Source organism: Glandiceps talaboti, chromosome 5, assembly GCF_964340395.1.
Source record: "Glandiceps talaboti chromosome 5, keGlaTala1.1, whole genome shotgun sequence".
NCBI lineage: Eukaryota > Metazoa > Hemichordata > Enteropneusta > Spengelidae > Glandiceps > Glandiceps talaboti.
Window position 1 is genome coordinate 27,331,365 of NC_135553.1, and position 15,898 is coordinate 27,347,262.

Here is a 15,898-nt window from a genome sequence, read left to right on the forward strand (position 1 = left end):
TACTTCTGACTTTAAACCCTGTTGAAAAAGACCCTACAGAAATTGTCTAAGCAGTAATGATGGGTGTTACTTTTTTACAGTGTTTATCCAATAGTAATCGTCGAATAACATGACCCTGTTCAAAAACTGCGACTGTGAGTGTACCACTACTACTACAATACTGTTACTACTACTACTACTACAACTACTACTACTACTACTACTACTACTACTACTACTACTACTGCTACTACTACTACTACTACTACTACTACTACTACTACTACTACTACTACTGCTACTAATACTGCTACTACTACTTGTACTGGCACAAATCAAGACAAGGCAAACTTTTTTGAGTATATGGAATTTCCAAATGCAGTGACAACTAATTTTTTAGTTCCAAAAAGTTTTGAAAAAATGAAAGGAAAATTTCATACAGGGTAATAGAAAATTTCTTGAAGTATGTACATGTTAATGTAGGGGTGTACATATGAAAAAGAGAAATTAAAAATAACTTTTTTTGCTCCTTGCCTGCCTTTAAGCAAGCCATCGTTTCAAGTGGTGCTGCTATCTGTTCATGATATGGAGAAGGTATAAATTGTAACGATACTGTATAGGAACTACACTATGATGGGGGAAGTGAGAGTTTGCACTGCATTGAAGAGGCTGTACAGTTTACAATGGTCAGGACATGCCATGTCAAATGTAAATCATCAACAAATTTACAAAAGCAAAACTAGGGAGATTCTCACATATTACTTGCAGATCTACTTGACCGACATCTTCAAATTTTACACAACAAAACTTACACAGGCTTTCTACATCACCCAACCACAGAAAAAGATATTGTCAATATTTTGAACAGTTTTCCAATCAATTTTGTATTTTGCTCATAATTTTGACAATTTCTGTTGTAATGAACTTTTTGTGAGATTATTCGTTTGTAATCAATAATGATAAACATAATGGAAATCATAGATAACATACTTATCAGGAATTATCATGTAAAAACATTATCAAAAACCACATAGTGATGTTATCTTCATTTGTTATCTGCTTATTTGATAAATTATTTATTACATCTTCTGTAATACCTTTGCAGCTGGTAAAGCCCCATTAGAACAGCTGTATAATTGTGCACCTGTAAAAATCCAATATAACATTTGTACACCATGTTATCCCTGTATGTCTGTAGCATGTACTTGTTGTGTATACTGCTCTGAACATCTATGCAGCTGTTCTACCAATAGAAACTTGTACAGCTGATTACCTCTTCCCCCTGATGATACTATCTGTGCACCTGGTAAACCCATGTACTATATAATGACATTCCAGTATTGGGTCTGTTTCCATGGTAATTTCATACTGTTAGCTTTGTCTCAGTCTTCCTGTCCACACTAACATTACTACTAATAGTCAATCCGTGTATGGTTTGTTTTTTTCTTTCTCTTTGCATGGGTGAACAGAACCAAGAGTAAACCTCTGCTTGGAAGGTTGTGACCTATGAACTTTGTGACCTGTGAACTCTTAGCTTCATAGGAAGAAAGGCAAGAAATATGAAATACACTTTATCCTAGTGTGAATACACCATCAGAGATAAGTGTAAACAATTTATAGTGATCAAAATGTTCAAAAATTCTCGACATTAAAAAAATAAAAGTACAAAATATAAACTGAATCAAAATTTTTGCAATAAGTACAGTGTAAATTAATGTTAATGCAAATATTAGCAGAGTGTAAATGTTCATGCATATATGTACAGTGTAAATGTAAATGCACATAAAGAAATATAAAAAGGAATATTAAAAAATGGGACATTAAGAAACATGCCATTGAGAAGTCAGATACACTAATAACGTGGTCTCAGGTGTATGTATTTGTCTGATGCCATGGTAACATACATTAATAATTTCTAAGTAATGTACAAGATTGGCATAAAAAGCTAACCCTATTTTGATATGGATTTATGTCGGTCATACTAGAAAACTCATATACCAAATGTAATATTAATGTTAATATGTCTAATTGGTTTCATTTATGATTTTTGTACCAAGATACACCAAGTCTCCATGCCAATTTCTAGATTATAAAATATGTTATTATGAGATGATAATCCCATGTATTTTTGCACATACATTGTAACATTGCAACTAAGAATGTTTCAAATCAAAGGATCCCATTCCATACCCACAAGAAATAAAACAAAAATAAATCATTTTTAATCAGAGCATTTATAGAAATGTTTTTCTTTACATTTGTGAGTGCAAACATTTTTAGCACAACTGAACTTCTTCAGTTCAGTTGTGCTATAGGCATGGCAAAGTGTCTGTCTATCTGTCTGTCACTGTCTGTGTGTGGTTGTGTGGGTGTGTTTAAATAACTTAAAGTAAAAAACCGCTGGACCAATTGCCATGATATTTGGTAGGTATCGTATATCACCTTAGGTGTCTCATTGGGAAATTGCTCAAATCAAAATGATCTTACCACCGGCGTGTGATTTGGGTAAAAAAATATGATTTTTGGTCAAAAAACCTAAACTCAAAAACTTCTGGGCACATCAGTCTGAAATTTGGTGGGAACATTCTTAGGGGTGTGTAGATTAAGAATTGTTCATGACATGATAGATCGCATCAGTGATATGCAAATGAGGTCTAAAAATGTGTCTTTTTAGGCAAAAATCTATCATTCCAAAAGTACCTAGCAGATTGAGCTGAAATTTGGTTGGAATGTTCTTAGGGGTATTTCGATGAGGAATTGGTAATAACATGATGATGCCATCAGAGATAGGCAAATTAGATCTAAAAATGTGTCTGTTAGGTCAAAAATCAAAATTACTGAGCAGATTGAGATGAAATTTAATGGGGATGAATCTGGTGAAGGTGAATTCACAACATGATGAGCCCATTGGTAATATGCAAATTGGGTCTAAAAATGTCAATTTTGGTCAAAAAGTTATATCTTCAAAACTACATGGGCAATGTGGCTGAAACTTGGCGGGGATGTTTCTGGAGGTGTTATTCTGCAGTTATCGTTGAAATCATATGGACAAAACTAGCCTTAGCAGCCATGACCACACCCTTAGCAACAGTGAACTGATGATGCATATTACAAAGATAACAACAGGGATGGGTAGGTAAGTAATTAAGAAAATGTATGTAAATATCCATAGCAACAAGGTCATGTCCATAGCAACAGCCGAATGACAGTTTATATTGCAAAGATAAACACTTGGAAGGGTAGGCAATAAGTGACTAAAGATTCCAAAAATGTATGCAAATATGTCTAGCAACAAGACCACGCCATAGCAACAGCCCAGTGGTGAAATATATATTGTAAAGATAATAAGAGACATTAATAAAAAATGAATAAATATTCAAAATGTATGCAAATATACCTAGCAACAAGACCACACCCATAGCAACAGCCAAATGATGGAGTGTAAATTGCCAAGGTGCTGACACTTCTTATGGGTGCTGCATCTCAGATGATTCCATAAAGAAGCCTGTGATTGGTGCTGACCCAACATTTATGGGCACTGCAACTATCAGATGATTCCATAAAGAAGCCTGTGATTGGTGCTGACCCAACATTTATGGGCACTGCAACTATCAGATGATTCCATAAAGAAGCCTGTGATTGGTGCTGACCCAACATTTATGGGCACTGCAACTATCAGATGATTCCATAAAGAAGCCTGTGATTGGTGCTGACCCAACATTTATGGGCACTGCAACTATCAGATGATTCCATAAAGAAGCCTGTGATTGGTGCTGACCCAACATTTATGGGCACTGCAACTATCAGATGATTCCATAAAGAAGCCTGTGATTGGTGCTATGAATTGTTGTCTATATTTATTTCATAATATTAATTTGATATCTGTTCAATTATCTAAATTTGTCATCTAGTGTTGTGGATGGATTTGGACATATTTATTGTGAAGTTGAAGTCTTCAATTTAGTCAATCAGTATTAGGGCTATACAGTAGTAGTGAGATTAAAATTCCACAATACGTACCATTATTTTGCGTAATTTTATTGGGTGTTGAGAATATTTCTGTCTTAATAAATTTCACATCTTTCAGTTGAAGTTTGTCTTGTTTGTCAATTAGTATTATAGATACATTTGGTATATACCCATACTCAGCTTAATCATAAATTTATTTTTTTATTTTTGATTAATGCATTGACATTTAAATGGATTTTATGTCAAGTATAATGTGCATCAATAGATTACTTGACTCCTATGCTGAATAATCCACATATATGACACTTCTAAATCGTGTCAATTATGTTTGAGTCAGTCATGTCATGTCCTCATTTATATCAATAAATCAAAAGTGAAAAGTCTGTGTTGTAGTCAGTCTGTCTGTCTAGAGGAATTCCATGCAATGTTCCTACTATCTTGTGATAATGTGACTTGGCTGTGTCAGGATGCAAGAGAAAGTGTATGGAATAGCATGAGTGTGGTTTTATTGCAATATTAATCATTGTACTGTCACCTAGACAACGCTCATCAAAATCAGCCCTCTTGTAATGTGTGTGTCACCAATCACAGCCACCTTATAAACACTGTTTTTGGGTGTTGACAAACCATGCCTAAATACCAAGGTCAGTATCAGTCTACAAATTCCTGTTGTCTACTGACCTACAACAATTAAATGTACAATCAAAGAAGAATCAGACAGAGTCAAATCATCATAGTGTTTTCTGTCACCAGTCCACACCATCTTCAGCTGCTTCAAGATTTTCATAACTACCAAATACTTTTATTGATATTTTTTTATTCATTCAGACCAAACATTTTGTCATGCAAGGGGCACTGAGATCATGGTGTACAATTTAGGGCTTAATGTTGTAGACCACATCATAATTTTTCTGTGTTTATAATCCCTGCACGCCATGTGTACTTTGATATTTTAGATATACATTGTGATGAATCTACTCCAAAAAGTTGTGTAATCCTACACAGTTAAAGTACTATTGCAATGTAGGGGGTGTCATAGTCTCTCTCTAAGTTGTGTAATCCTACACAGTTAAAGTACTATTGCAATGTAGGCGGTGTCATAGTCTCTCTCTAAGTTGTGTAATCCTACACAGTTAAAGTACTATTGCAATGTAGGGGGTGTCATAGTCTCTCTAAGTTGTGTAGTCCTACACAGTTAAAGTACTATTGTAATGTAGGCGGTGTCATAGTCTCTCTCTAAGTTGTGTAATCCTACACAGTTAAAGTACTATTGCAATGTAGGGGGTGTCATAGTCTCTCTCTAAGTTGTGTAATCCTACACAGTTAAAGTACTATTGCAATGTAGGCGGTGTCATAGTCTCTCTCTAAGTTGTGTAATCCTACACAGTTAAAGTACTATTGCAATGTAGGGGGTGTCATAGTCTCTCTCTAAGTTGTGTAATCCTACACAGTTAAAGTACTATTGCAATGTAGGGGGTGTCATAGTCTCTCTCTAAGTTGTGTAATCCTACACAGTTAAAGTACTATTGCAATGTAGGCGGTGTCATAGTCTCTCTCTAAGTTGTGTAATCCTACACAGTTAAAGTACTATTGCAATGTAGGGGGTGTCATAGTCTCTCTCTAAGTTGTGTAATCCTACACAGTTAAAGTACTATTGTAATGTAGGCGGTGTCATAGTCTCTCTCTAAGTTGTGTAATCCTACACAGTTAAAGTACTATTGTAATGTAGGCGGTGTCATAGTCTCTCTCTAAGTTGTGTAATCCTACACAGTTAAAGTACTATTGCAATGTAGGCGGTGTCATAGTCTCTCTCTAAGTTGTGTAATCCTACACAGTTAAAGTACTATTGCAATGTAGTACAATGGGTGTCATAGTCTCTCTCTAAGTTGTGTAATCCTACACAGTTAAAGTACTATTGTAATGTAGGCGGTGTCATAGTCTCTCTCTAAGTTGTGTAATCCTACACAGTTAAAGTACTATTGCAATGTAGGCGGTGTCATAGTCTCTCTCTAAGTTGTGTAATCCTACACAGTTAAAGTACTATTGTAATGTAGGCGGTGTCATATAGTCTCTCTAAGTTGATTTGGGTTATATTTGTCAATTGTGAATACAACTAATATACAGGGAGGTTTTTTAGCACAACTGAACTGGTAAATCATTAATTCCAATATTACTGTGCAGATTGGGGTGAAATTTAGGGAGTGTCCAGATTTTACTTCCAGGGGGACTCCGGAGGATTTCCCTTTTTCCTTGAGTATTTTTTTCATGGCACCTCCCCCTACAAAAGCTTGGGAAAAATTGATGCCCCACCCCCCAGCAAGTTCTTTATTTTTTTCCATGCCCCCCCCCCCATAGACTACACACATGCACAAACACATTATACATACACAATGTTCATGTATGCATGCATGCATGTATGTATGTATGTATGTATGTATGTATGTATGTATGTATGTATGTATATATGTATGTATGTACGTACGTATACATACAATTACAAAAGAGTACAAACCTCACAATGAACAAGAACACTTTATTGTAAAGCGCCAATCCTTCTCTACCAATGAATACTTCGAAAACTTAATACTCATAAAAAAAACTTAAAAGTTTCTACATATAAAACTTAAAAATAGCACCAATGGTTCTGCACAACTGTACGAAATGTATTGATATGAAGGAAGGTAAAATGAAAATATCTCTTTTGGACTTTAAATAGTTTACACTCACACACACACACACACATATTGCTTCCATGCCTATAGCCTTTGAACCTTTGTTCAGTTGTGCTAAAAAAAAAAATACTCATAATAACTTATAAAGTTTCTGTGTATAAACTTTTACAGGGTAAATCATTGTACTGAAAAAAAAAGATACATTTGTAACCATTTCATGCACAATGACAAGAACAACATATATTTCCATTGGGCAATGCGGGTATACTTTAAATACTTCACAACTGTTCTACTTTTTAGATAATACTTTAGTTCCAATGCCGGTTTGTGTTGCTCAGCTTGTCAACAATGCACGTGTAAATATGAACATTGTTATTGTTAGAAGAAATAGTCAAAAAATGAAATAATTTAACTATCAACATTTGTGCTTGTTGTTATACTTTCATTGATAGACAAGTTTTACTTCTATTGCCAGTATTAGGAGATTTCACTTGGCAAAAATATCAGATCAAAACATTGGGAAGAGCAACAGAAAAAAAGAGAAAACAAAAAATATAATGACTATGACTGGTTGAAGTTGTTCTTGAGTGGAACTCTTGAAAAAATGAAAGTGAAAGAGTTAGATAAATATCTTGAGCTTTAATTACCAAAACAGAGAAAATTAATAGTGAAAAATTAGACATAATATCCACTCACGTAGTAGGAACACCAGAATTTAGATCTAGAAAAATGACTGCAAATGAAATTAAAACTAATATCATGGAAATGAGTGAAACAGATAGTTGTGACTCTGAGACTGAAAGTGACACTTCTGTAATGCATGTTCTAAGCAGTGATAGAGAGAATTGTGATACTGATAACTCAGAAAATGATAACAAGTCTTGCACATTCTCGCGGACAAGTTACTTTGAGAAGTGGCAGAATTGCAGATCGATTTATGTTGCATTAAATAATCATGTTTTTTTCCATGACCCCTCCCCCCCCCTAGAAAAATGTGAAATTTTTGTTTAGCCCCCCCCCCCCCCCCCCCACAATTTTTCCTGGGAAAAATTGATGGCCCTTTGAAAATCCTCCTGGCCCCTCTGGAAGTAAAATCTGGACACTCCCTTAATGGGATGCATCTTGGGATGTGTATATGTTGATGAAGATGTATTCATAACTTGATGATTACACAACTTGATGATCACACCAGAGATCTGTAAATTAGGTCTAAAAATCTTTATTTTGGTCAAAAACGTATATCTTGAAAACTACATTATGAATGGAGCTGAAACTTTGTGTGGATGGTTTTCTGCAGTTATTGTGCAAATGATTTTGACACAACTGGCCATAACAACCATGACCATGCCCATAGCAACAGTCAACTTACAACAACAAGTGAATAAAGATTTTTTTTATGTATGCAAATATGCCAAGACCATACATGTTCATGTTTGCATCACACCATACAAACCTTTCCCTGACAAGGTATGTTACTATGACCAGACATAGCATACACAATCAACTTGATTTATGATAAAAATTCCCCTTCTAATAGCCAAATTCTGTATTAGCATAGGTTGTAAAGCCATGCCAGTCATACAATGCATGATGGGTAAAATGGTTGAAAGTCACAATGGATATAAACCTTGATAGGCAATGGTGCCAACATTCCCAATGTCTTTGCCAAACACATGTTTAAACAGTTCTGAAAGGAAAGTGATTCTGACCAAGAATAGAAGATTTATAGCTTGATTTACAAGGAATGGCGGCTACACACCATGACCTGTAATAAAAAATTATCACTGGCAAGATTGGTAAAGTGTGTGGAGAAACACTGACCAATGATATTTTTATAAAGCTCAGTCTGACTGCTTCCAACTAGCACTGTCTTCAATAACCTCAGTCTGACTGCTTCCAACTAGCACTGTCTTCAATAACCTCAGTCTGACTGCTTCCAACTAGCACTGTCTTCAATAACCTCAGTCTGACTGCTTCCAACTAGCACTGTCTTCAATAACCTCAGTCTGACTGCTTCCAACTAGCACTGTCTTCAATAACCTCAGTCTGACTGCTTCCAACTAGCACTGTCTTCAATAACCTCAGTCTGACTGCTTCCAACTAGCACTGTCTTCAATAACCTCAGTCTGACTGCTTCCAACTAGCACTGTCTTCAATAACCTCTTTCTGACTGCTTCCAACTAGCACTGTCTTCAATAACCTCAGTCTGACTGCTTCCAACTATCACTGTCTTCAATAACCTCAGTCTGACTGCTTCCAACTATCACTGTCTTCAATAACCTCAGTCTGACTGCTTCCAACTAGCACTGTCTTCAATAACCTCAGTCTGACTGCCTCCAACTAGCACTGTCTTCAATATTTTACAACATTCAAATCAAATTTATGTCGCTCAAATATTTCAAAAACATTTCAGTTTAAGTCATTTAGCAAATAAACAAAATTTATAGAAAAGATTATATATTATATTTAGTATGTGCTTTGGAATTTTAGGGGCATACTCAAAATATTGTCTCCTCAGCCTCCACACCCCTCCATAAATCACGCCTCCACCTAAATTACATTTGCTCCCTTAGTGGTACAGAACCAACCCCAGACTAATTTAAAACATGTAAATTCTTTAGAGCTTTAATAATTTAAAATCAGTATAGCCGTGAACTTGGAGAAAATTTAGTCATCACAAAATCACTAAAACGGAAAACCAATGATCCCATTCAATACCATGTGAGACAATGTAAAAAATATAATGATCTCATTCAATATCGTGTGTGACAATGTAAAAAATATAATGATCTCATTCAATATCGTGTGAGACAATGTAAAAAATATAATGATCTTATTCAATATCGTGTGTGACAATGTAAAAAATATAATGATCTCATTCAATATCGTGTGAGACAATGTAAAAAATATAATGATCTCATTCAATATCGTGTGTGACAATGTAAAAAATATAATGATCTTATTCAATATCGTGTGTGACAATGTAAAAAATATAATGATCTCATTCAATATCGTGTGAGACAATGTAAAAAATATAATGATCTCATTCAATATCGTGTGTGACAATGTAAAAAATATAATGATCTCATTCAATATCGTGTGTGACAATGTAAAAAATATAATGATCTTATTCAATATCGTGTGTGACAATGTAAAAAATATAATGATCTCATTCAATATCGTGTGAGACAATGTAAAAAATATAATGATCTTATTCAATATCATGTGTGGCAATGTAAAAAATATAATGATCTTATTCAATATCATGTGAGACAATGTAAAAAAGAATGAAACGATACAAAATAGAGATGTATTTTCAATTTTTTATTTTACTTGCAAACTACCCTTAAAAACAAATTTGTATCTTCAGATCTCCTCACTTGTAGAGAATAATATGGCATGGTTTTAAAAAAGCACAATAACACAGGAATAAAGAAATCTAATATACATTATTTTCATAAATAGTTGTCTGCTGACTGAAATAGCACTTACTGCTACCAATATATCTATACCCATCCCACCAAAGTAGCCAGACAAATTACCAGCAAAACAAACATTTCCCACAAAGTATTATAAAAAACATATGTAACAACATAGTGTGTCAGCTTATCAGGTCATCAGACTATTGTCACAATTCTCTAGAGCCCTCCCTCCATCATCTATGTCATCTTTCCCACCTGAACAGCTATGTCAAAGTACTAAAAGCAACCTGCATTGCTCAGCACTGACATTACCAAAGTACAGGTATTTCACAATAGAAGTGACCTGTGCAGTATAGCAATTAATTAGCATACAGTTGGTTTTAGCATTTTACTATTTTTGTACTTTTATTTGTTGAAGTATATATTGTATTGTTGATACTAAGATTGGCAATTGTCTGTATATTAATGTATACTACCACTACCAATAATAGTTGGTGATGAGTTGATATCTGTTCAGTTTGTTCAAATTATGGATTTTGTTAACATATAGGTGACACACAAAGCTGTATCAAATTAGCTGTAATATTTCATGTCACAAAGTTAAACCTGACACATTTCATCTTGCAAAGCTGGTACATAAAGGGGATCTGATTTGTCACTAATATTTTTAGATGTAATACTTTATATGACAACTTTAATATCATGTAGTGTGATTTGTTTGTGACCACATAGCTGATAATGTTTGTGACCCAGTTTAAGTAATTATACATTTGATAAAACCAGTATCATCTATCACTTATTACCATCAATTTGATAAAACCAGTATCATCTACCACTTATTACCATCAATTTGATAAAACCAGTATCATCTACCACTTATTACCATCAATTTGATAAAACCAGTATCATCTATCACTTATTACCATCAATTTGATAAAACCAGTATCATCTACCACTTATTACCATCAATTTGTCATATTACTATTTGTATTAGAATAATGCCACTTATAATGTTGGTATCTGGATCTGAATGGCTACATGTGTACACTCCTCACAAATATAAAAATTCTTAAAGTTTTGCTGTTACTTTGTTTAGTTGAGTTGAGTTGAGTTTAGTTTATTAGTAGGAGAGTGAGGAGTCCCCAATCCATGCAGTGTTTTAGAGAACAAAATTATGTAAAAATGTAACAATATCATACTTGGAAAGAGTTACTTTTGTGTTTGATAAATTACACATATTTCTGTAATTACTTCAACAGGACTAAAACATGACATAACCAGATTTAAACTGAATGCCTTCTGTAAGGGCAAAGTTGTGATATTCTCGTTCTTACAGAGATTTTTGGAATACAACAGAACATGTGCAATTAGTTATTTTTCCTTATTGATTGTTATTTGCCCATTGCTATAAAGATCATGATGAAAATATTTTTGTATGTTGTCATTATTTCATTTGTTTTTCTTCTGTAAGGAAGAGATATATTTAGTGGGTGGAAGTCTGTGTGTGTGTGTGTGTCTGTCTGTCTGTCTGTCTGTGTCATCGTTTTCTCCATAATGGCTTGCTCAATTCAAACAAAATTTTGAAGATGTATTCCGTAGGGTAATGGCAAGACTTGATTAGGTTTAGGTAAAAATCCTGTGAATATTAATGAGCAATTTACGTAATTAATGATTTTCGGTAATTAGGCTATATCTCAAGAATGCACGCTTCAAATTCATTATAACTTGGTACACACATTTGCGATACCAAAGCGCACCTGTCCTGAAAATATTATTAATGTAGCTTTTAGTTTTAATAATATATTGGCATGTTTTCGGTACATTGTACACAAGATCGTCATGGACATTAAAGGATGCCCTCAACAGTCGTTGTTGTGCAAGTGAAGATATTGAACGAGTTTTTAGCACAGCATCTGCACTCAAACATTGAGTCAGTCATATTTCGAGCATTTGGTAAGTACTCGTACATATTATTTATAGTGTTACTTGCAACTACATGTAAAATGAACGACTTCAAAGTTTGAACGTTACAAATCAAATCAATCGCCATTTTCGTCCACAGTGCAACTTCAATGTGCAAGGTCACATACATACCTATACGGTACATGTACGTACAGTACAGCCAGTGATGGACGCCATTTTCTTTAAGCGATCGAGAATAAATAGATTACTTTCCATTGTAATATTACAACACGAAGTGTTTTCATTATGCCAAAAATATAGGTCGTGTTGTTATTGTGCCAAAAATATAGGTTATGAATGAATGTATGTATGTATGTAAAAAGGAAAACATAGTTTCTCTTCAGGAAATGTTGTCTAAAGTGGTGCGACGATGCGATTATTTTTTTTACATTCTCAACAAATGTTAATCAATCTACTTATCATTGCAGTTAATGTACAAAATTTCGTTTGAATTGAGCCAGCCGTTATGGAGAAAACGATGACACAGACAGACAGACACACACACACACACACACTACCACCCACTAATATATCTCTTCCTTACGGAAGAAAAAAATATTTCTGTAATTACTTCAACAGGACCAACAACAAGCTTTTATATAGCAAAGCAATAAATTATTCAAGGTACAGTGATTTTCAAGCAAATTGACCCCCACCCTCAGCCAGTCACATTCTTCTTTGAGATCTGATGGTGATTACACCTTTGTTTACAACTTCTTACAATACAATTTATGCAACTAGAATCATATTGCATTGTACAACCAGTAATTAAGTTTAGCATTCTGATATCACATCAGTTACAGATACTGTATCATCATGCCACATTGGTTACAGACACCATATCATCATGTCACATTGGTTACAGATACCGTATCATCATGCCACATCAGTTACAGATACCATATCATCATGTCACATCAGTTACAGACACCATATCCAAAAGACTTTTCATGGTGTTAGTATCTCATTGACATGATGATACGGTATATGTAACTGATGTGACATGATGATATGGTATCTGTAACCGATGTGAAATGATGATATCACATCAGTTACAGATACTGTATCATCATGCCACATTGGTTACAGACACATCATCATGTCACATCGGTTACAGATACCGTATCATCATGCCACATCGGTTACACACACCGTATTATCATGTCACATCGGTTACAGACACCGTATCATCATGTCACATCGGTTACAGATACCATATCATCATGTCACATCGGTTACAGACACCGTATCATCATGTCACAGTTACATATACCGTATCATCATGTCACATCAGTTACAGACACCGTATCATCATGTCACATCGGTTACAGACACCGTATCATCATGTCACATCGGTTACAGACACCGTATCATCATGTCACATCGGTTACAGACACCATATCATCATGTCACATCGGTTACAGATACCATATCATCATGTCACATCGGTTACAGACACCGTATCATCATGTCACAGTTACATATACCGTATCATCATGTCACATCAGTTACAGACACCGTATCATCATGTCACATCGGTTACAGACACCGTATCATCATGCCACATCGGTTACACACACCGTATTATCATGTCACATCGGTTACAGACACCGTATCATCATGTCACATCGGTTACAGATACCATATCATCATGTCACATCGGTTACAGACACCGTATCATCATGTCACAGTTACATATACCGTATCATCATGTCACATCAGTTACAGACACCGTATCATCATGTCACATCGGTTACAGACACCGTATCATCATGTCACATCGGTTACAGACACCGTATCATCATGTCACATCGGTTACAGACACCATATCATCATGCCACATCAGTTACACACACCGTATTATCATGTCACATCGGTTACAGACACCGTATCATCATGTCACATCGGTTACAGATACCATATCATCATGTCACATCGGTTACAGACACCGTATCATCATGTCACAGTTACATATACCGTATCATCATGTCACATCAGTTACAGACACCGTATCATCATGTCACATCGGTTACAGACACCGTATCATCATGTCACATCGGTTACAGACACCGTATCATCATGTCACATCGGTTACAGACACCATATCATCATGTCACATCGGTTACAGACACCATATCATCATGTCACATCGGTTACAGACACCATATCATCATGTCACATCGGTTACAGACACCATATCATCATGTCACATCAGTTACATATACCGTATCATCATGTCAATGAGATACTAACACCATGAAAAGTCTTTTGGATAGCTTGGTCAGTGAGATACTAACACCATGAGAAGTCTTTTGGATAAACCTGACATTGGATTTTAAATACATAAATTAACGTGTTAATGTATATTATACTATGGCTAGACCGACTTGGCCAATCAGAGGCCTTGATTTTGGTTGGTTATATGGAGCCACAACCCACTCTTTCTTAGGGGTGTGACCTATATTACGCTCAGCACTCAATTTGCATGCAACAAATTACACAAAATTAGGGTTATGTGCACGTAACCCTCCCGAACTCGACTATCTATTACTTATTTACTGCTTTGTCAATGAATGTATATAAATTGGAAATAAAGTGAGTGGTGTACAACTGTTGGGTGAGAAAAAGTTCTAATAATTCCTGGTATTTAAATTATTACTTGACTTTAAATAAAACTTGCCACCACAGGGTGTCTAATACAGATAATTTGTGTGTGTACATGTGTTGCACTGATTGCAGTCATAAATATGACACAAGAATTGTGTTCCTATTTAGAGGTAAATTACTACTTCTGCCTTCAAAATAAGTACTTTACATTTCTTATATCTTTATGATTGATCAGTAGCAATATAGTTACAGTTGATGAAGTCAACCTGTACAACTTTGTCTTGTGTCTTGTTCAAGTAACTTACTTGGCTATATGTGTTGTGAGAGAGAGAGAGAGAGAGAGAGAGAGAGAGAGAGAGAGAGAGAGAGAGAGAGAGAGAGAGAGAGAGAGAGAGAGAGAGAGAGTTTAACAGAAGGTGAAGGAGAGAAATTGGGGTGACATAAAGTTGAATATTGTAGGAAAGAGGACAGATAATCCAGAGAATGGGGAATGAGGGGAAAAAATTAATTATGTTAACGTATATAGCATTCAAGAGTAAATAGAAGAGGAGGGCGGGAGTGAAAATAGAATTGTTTAACAGCTGACTCTCTATTCAACTGGAGTGATTGAAAACTATCACTTTATCAGGCTTATTAAACTCAGCAGATATAGAAAGGAAGTATGATTCCTAGAAATATTGAACTTCCTCACATAAGTAGACCGAAGTTGAAAGATTAGTGTAGTCTTTTATATAATAAAACAAAATCAAGGATAGCTTGATGATAACAGCTGCACTCACCAAAGTTAAATGTATACGTAAGAATCTAAGTGCTTTTCATATAAATCTTTAGAAGTTTGTTGGCATGTCCGACACAACCGTCACAGTGATGGTGTAGTTGATAAAGGCTTTATATCTGTCTAAAACTTGTGAGAACCTAGTTAGTATAATTAAATGTCATGACAAACTGTGCCTCCCTCAATTCAGGATCAAATTGTCTATTAATTAATATTTCAGTTTAATTTGATTGCTTTTTACATTACCACTGTAATTTACTTGAACATTTTGATCATTTGACAATATTTTCCTAAACGTTGTAAAATTCATAAGGAAAGTGTTTTTTCTTTTCGTCAAAATCATTCCTCACGAGAAATTAACTTACTTTATATTAAGGGAGCAAGGAGTTCCGGGCGTTACGGTTACGGCTTTATGGTTACGGACACCCAGTACAGGGAGAGGAAAGACAAAGTTAAACAGAAACAAAGAAACAAACAACACAGCTCTCTTACGAAGCAGCAAACAGTTGCTT